Genomic DNA, 6,000 nt, shown 5'->3' with positions numbered 1-6,000 from the left:
GGAGGCTGTTGGGCCGGCTCTTAGCTTTGGAGCGAGGATCACAGACATACTCAGCCCAGGTAGGCAGGCCACAGATAGCCCTGACCCTTCCTCCCTGCTCTCCATGTCCTCAGAGGTGGGAGGCAATGTCGTGCGGTGGTTAGGCTTAAGGCCTGGCTTCAGACAGACTGAAGCATCAGATTTCCCATGTGTACAATGGGGATAATAACGTCCCCTCTTCCTAGGATTGTTATAAGGATGGAATAAGCGTAGTCCCAGGCACATAACGAGCAAGTGATGCTGCTGGGATGACCCACCCCAGCTCATGGTTGAGGAAACTGAGGTCCAGAAAGGGGGGAGGGAGAGTGGTAAGTGTGACCTTGTCCCAAGGTCACAGTGTGGGTTAGTGGCTGGGCAGTAGGAAGGTTAATCTGGCGCTCATTCATTCATGCGTTCATTCCTTCATTCACCAGGCCCTTATAGGCACCTCTTTGAGGCCAGACTGTGCTTTGGGAGCTCAGGACACAGCCAGAGGGAGAGGCAGATGTGGAAGCAAATTACTCTACCCTGTGATGAAGCCAGTATAGGAGGAACGCAGTGTGCCAGGAACGCAGAGAAGGGAAGGGCCAGCCAGGCGGGGAGGACTGGTGTGGGCAGCGACAAGGTTTTTCAGAGAAGGGTCTTCTGAGCTGGGTTTCTTAGGAGAAAAAGAATGGCAACAATAGCCACAATGATTATAGCAAATGACACTCATTGAACACTTTCTGTGTGCTGAGCATGTGCAAGTATTAATACACTTATGCCTGAGAACAGCCCTGTGAAATAGGTACTGTTATTAACCCCATTTTACCTATGGGAAAACTGAGGTAGAGAACCATCAGTTAACTTGCCCAAGAACATACAAGTGGCCAGGACCCAGGTTCACACAAGCAGTCTTGCTTCCAAGCCATAGCCCTAACCATGCCCCTATCCCGCATAGGACTAGGAAGTCTTCCAGAGATAAGAGGGGTGAGCAGACCCGGTCACAGGGCTGGGTTCTCTGGCCCAGGGCATTTCCTCATTGCCAATCTCAACAAGACCGAGTAGAAATTTCCTTAAAAGCTACCATACTCTCCTTGCTGATGACTTTTCTCCCTTTCTTGTCATCACACCTGTTGACTTGCGACCCATCACTTAGGGAAGAAAAGTATTCTAAGAAGTCATTTGTAGGGCCATGCACACAGTGGGTGCTGATTAAATGTTCACTGAGTCATCAAAATGAGTCTATGGGTTGAGGTGTTGATTAGTTTCAACGGGTTCTCCTCAAGGGAGAAATGAAGTGGCTCCTGATACTCCTCACACCTGTGGGGAGTGAGCCCCTGCTTCGGGGCCACCCACACCCTCTCCCTGAGCCCTCAGGACTGAGGGGCAGTGGAAGGGCACAGGTGGAACTAGTGCCCAGGGTGGTGGGTGCTCCAGCCCGAGGTCACCTGGACTGCAGGGTGGGAAGGAGGCGCCCAGAGCAGAGGAAGCCAGCAGAGATTTTCTAGGAAGCCAGGGAATCACTTCCACAGAGCTCTTTGAATAAATTTACATGGCAAAGAATATTCTTTGCCTGTTGTGTTCCAGAGGCTCCGATTCCAAGGCGAGCAGAAGTGACTCAGGAACTGCCTTCAGGAGCTGGGAGGGGCTCCGAGGAGGGGTTAGGCTGGAGTCTGGTCCCTCCTCACCCCAGGGACGGCCAACTGGCCTGGTTTGTCCAGGACTGAAGGGCATCTGGGATGCAGGAATTTTAGTGCTAAAACCAGGGAAGTCCTGCGCATCCCTCCTCCACCCCAGCACTGCATGGCTGCACTGCAGGCTGCCGGGCTGTCGTGTCCCGTATCACGGCATTGTAACCACCATTGACTGAGCACCAGCTGTGTGCCCTGTGCATTCAGGAAGGAGACAAGAAGATGAGACAGTCTGGGGCGGTCCAGTTTCTGGTGTGAACAGTCCATATTCTCCCCCCACAGCATCTCCGCCCTGATGTGAATTCCCACACCTACAGGCCAGTGACTCAGAGGAGGGGGGACCCAGCCTTGCCCTAAGATGAGGTTTCCAAGATGTTTGGGGAGACCAGACCCACGCTAACAAGTGTCAGAGAGCAGCCGAGGCCAGGAAGAGATCCAGGGCTGGATGTGGGGCTCAGCCTCCTGACCCAAAGGAGAGAGGTCAGTGTGGGTGGGCAATCAGAGAGGGCGTCCTGGAGGAGGTGGCATAGTGAGGGGAGCATGAGGTGGCTCTGCCGTTGCACAGGGCATGGACAGGGTTTGGCAATGTCTGAACTAGGGAGTGGTGGGAGCTGCACATGGTGGGTGGAGGGAAAGAGGGAGGAGGCCGGTGGCAATGGGATCAGACTGGTCCCAGCTGGGGCCAGGAGGCGCATCCCACGGCCGTGGCCTTGGGGATGGAGGCCTGATGTTTGGTGGAGCTAGGGAATTGTGGCCAGTGTCAGAGGAAACGGTGTCAGGAGGAGCCAGTTTGAAAAGGAGGGTTCACAGTTTGCTCCCAGCGACTCTCAGGAGCCAGCAGAACTGAGGGAGAGATGCACCCAGTAACAGAAGCTGATGAACTTGAGACAAGATGAAGCAGGGGGTCCTTAGAGCTCAGGGGACACCGATAGGACAGGGGAAACTGGCCCAAGAAGAGGGATCATCTGGAAGAAGCTGTCCCAGCCTGGGGAGCAGGTGTAGGGCTGGTACAGATGGAGAAACCGGTGAAGGTGAAGTTGGTGCCGGTGGAGAAGCTGCTACAGGTGGAGAGACTGTTGCAGGTGGAGAAGCTGGTGCAGGTGGAAAAGCTGGTACAGATGGAGATGCTGGTACAGATGGAAAGACTGTTGCTGGTGGAGAAGCTGGTGCAGGTGGAGAGGCTGTCCTGCGTGAGGGTGAGAGTCATGGGGTGCCGGCATCTAGAAGAGTATGATCTTTGTGTGATCTTTGAATCAAATCTCGTCCAGGCTCCCCTACATGATGGAGCTGTGTGAGATAGAGGCTCCTTGCACTTCCCCAGCCAGAAGTGGGTCCTCCCTGCAAAGCTGGGGGCCTGCCCTCCCAGGCCTGAGGGGTATGGCTGGGCCTGAGCCTGGAGTGTCCTCAGATCTACCCCGATCTCTCCTTACCCTGGCATCACCGGAAAGCTTGCAGCCAGGGCTCAGCCAGTCTCAGCCTCAACAGGGCGTGGGCCCTGAGCTGCTGAAGGAAGGGCAGGGCCAGAGCCAGGTGCAGGCAGTGGGAGAACAAGGGAGAAAACGGATCCCACCCACTCACAGTGAGCCACCTGTGGGGACCCAGAGACAAAGGATGCTCTTGGCAGGTTTACCTTGGAACCTGAAGCTGCCTGGCTGCTGGGGAGCAGGGAACTTCATCTGGAATCTGGTTTCACAAACTGCTGAGTCCCAGGGGTTCTGGTGCCCTGCTGGAGGCGAGCTGGGGCAAGACCCTTCCGAGGACCCAGGGCCCTGTCATTGGGGCTTCGTTATTACTATATTAAATAATAATATCTAATAAGTGTTGTAATTTTGAAGTAGCCATGGCATTAATGCTATTTGAGATACTGCAGCCCCTGTAATGGAACAGAGAAATAGCTGCATTTCTATTGGTCACAGCACTTCCATCTTGCTGCCTACATTCATAATGGAAGGAAATGTTAAATTTCAGATAGAGGTTAATGAGAATGAGATGCAATTCCCCCCAGATTTTTTCCGCATCACTCCAAGAGGTCTGTTAGGTTCCTCTGAGCTGCAGAGGCAAACAAAGCTAGTCTCCTGACTGTTAGCAGCCGGGAGAGTGGTTATCCAGTTGCTGACTAGAGGGGAACCCCAGTCAGAGGGACTGGAAATTATCCATTTCTTGACCTGGGCACTAGTGACTGGGTGAGTTCAGTTTGTGGAAATTCATCCACCTGTGTGTACACTTAGGATTTGGGCACCGATCTGTATGAAGAGTTGACTTCAATACAAATTTTAAAAGCACCTTTACCAGAACAGATGTATATGCAGGTGCAAGCTTGCGTGCACACGCACACACACACGCACGCACACACACCACACACACATACCCCGCTATGTACCAGGGGCCCTCGGTCCATGGGTGTCCACGTGTCTCCAGAACGCTCGCAGGCATGTGGACACAGATGGATACAGTGAGACAGAGAACACTATTTTTAGGAAATAATTCCAAGTAAACGAGGAGACTTCCTGATTTACAGGACTAGTGATTGCTCACAGTGGAGAGGATTGCCCTGCAAGAAAGGGGCTGCTGTCATCCGGGCTGCCTTGTGTTTTGTTTTTTAATAAAAAGAATGATGACTTTATTGTTTTTGAAAAAATAATATAAGATCATCATAAATAATTCAAAACTGAAGAAAAGCATGAAGAAGAAAGTTTAAAATTACCTAAACTTCCACCAGCCGAGGAAAAAACGTCACCATTCATGTTTGGTGGCGAGTATTACAGACGCCTCTCTTTGTTCACGCAAAGATGGAGTTAGACAGGGACAGCTTTTATTAAGTAGGGACCTAGTCCTTCACCTGCTGTTTTCAACAAAGATGTTCCTTTAACTTTACTGGAGTGAACCAGAAGAACAAGAGGCTGAAGGATGGGGTGGTTCTGACAGTGTCTGTCCCGGGACCTCTCTCCTCTGGCTTCCCTTCACACATTCCGTGCTGCATCTCCCTGCGGACCAGAGGCGGCCTTTTGAGACCTGGCTGTGTTGTGTTTGCTCACTGTTTACCTGTTACCTGTCCAGGTGCCTACTTCACCGTGATTGGAGCCTGGGCCCTTGGCGGGATGTGTGCAGGGGTCGGGGTGGCAGCCACTCATTGGGGTCATTGGTGACACGTGTCCCAGGAGTCAGATCAAGGCAGAGCTTGTCTTTGACGGAAAGGGATTCTGTCTTGGCAGAGATCTCCAACAGGTGCCCGGCCCTGCCCGGGGGGTTTGATGTGGTAATTAGTGACACGGCCTCCCCCTCCTAGTGGCAGTGGCGTCCCAGTCAGGGGCGATGCTGACCGCATCCTGTTTTGGTGGGGCAGTCGGGAACACATCCTCCGGCCTCCGTGTCAGAGTCAGAGCCTGCTCACACCAGGTCCTGGGTCATCTGAGGCCGCTGGGGGCCACATTCTCCCTGTTTGGCGTCACATGCAGCTGCTGGCTGGGCGTCCTAGCGGAAGTGCGGTCACTGTGTTCTGGTTCCGCTGTTACTCGAGATGGGCCCTGGTTTGTTCAGACTCAGGAGGAGGGGAGTGAAGAGTCTGGGATGCTCCATCAGCGTTTTCCATCTCCGGAAGGATGCCTCACTCTGGGGATTTCTTTGAGATCCTCTCAGGGGGCTGTGTGGCAGCTGTGTACACAGCTCTGCGGTGCCAACATCTGGATGGCAGCTGCCAAGTTGTTACCCAGCTGTTCCCAAAAACCTGCAGGACTTGCCTGGGCCTCGGTGAGCAGATCCAGATACCCCCTCAGTGGCCAGATGTTGGAACCTCCGTGCCCCAGGTGAAGTCTGGGCACCCTCCCCCACGCAGGTGCGTGGTGCTATGGGAAGACCAGACAGACTGTCCCCAACCCTCTGGTCCCACCACTCAGGCCGAGGATCTGCCTGAAAAAGAAGCCCAGGGTTGGGACGTTGGCCCAGGAGGGCTCTGATCACCCTCCTAGGGTCCCAGGGTTTCCTGTAGAGGAGACAAGCTGAGGGGAAGGGCAGCAGTGGGTACCTTCTAACGCCCTTGCCCCTCATCTACATATTCGTCATTCATTCCATCCTTCATTTGTTCAGGACCAGCCTGGCCAGAGATCTGAAATAAAAAGGTGACAGGCCCCCTCCCTGCCCCATGGAGTGTCCCCCTCAACCCAGGGTGTGTCGGGATCAGTTGTGAGAAGTGTCTCAGAGTGGACTTGGTTAAGGAACCAACAGGTGTGAGTGTGCCCTTTTGTATCGAGTGGGGTAGAATGAAGGGTCCCCGATGACCCAGTCACTCGTGCCTACTTGCATTCAAACGTGC

This window comes from Phocoena sinus, chromosome 11, assembly GCF_008692025.1.
Source record: "Phocoena sinus isolate mPhoSin1 chromosome 11, mPhoSin1.pri, whole genome shotgun sequence".
NCBI lineage: Eukaryota > Metazoa > Chordata > Mammalia > Artiodactyla > Phocoenidae > Phocoena > Phocoena sinus.
Note: the sequence above shows the minus strand (reverse complement) of the source record.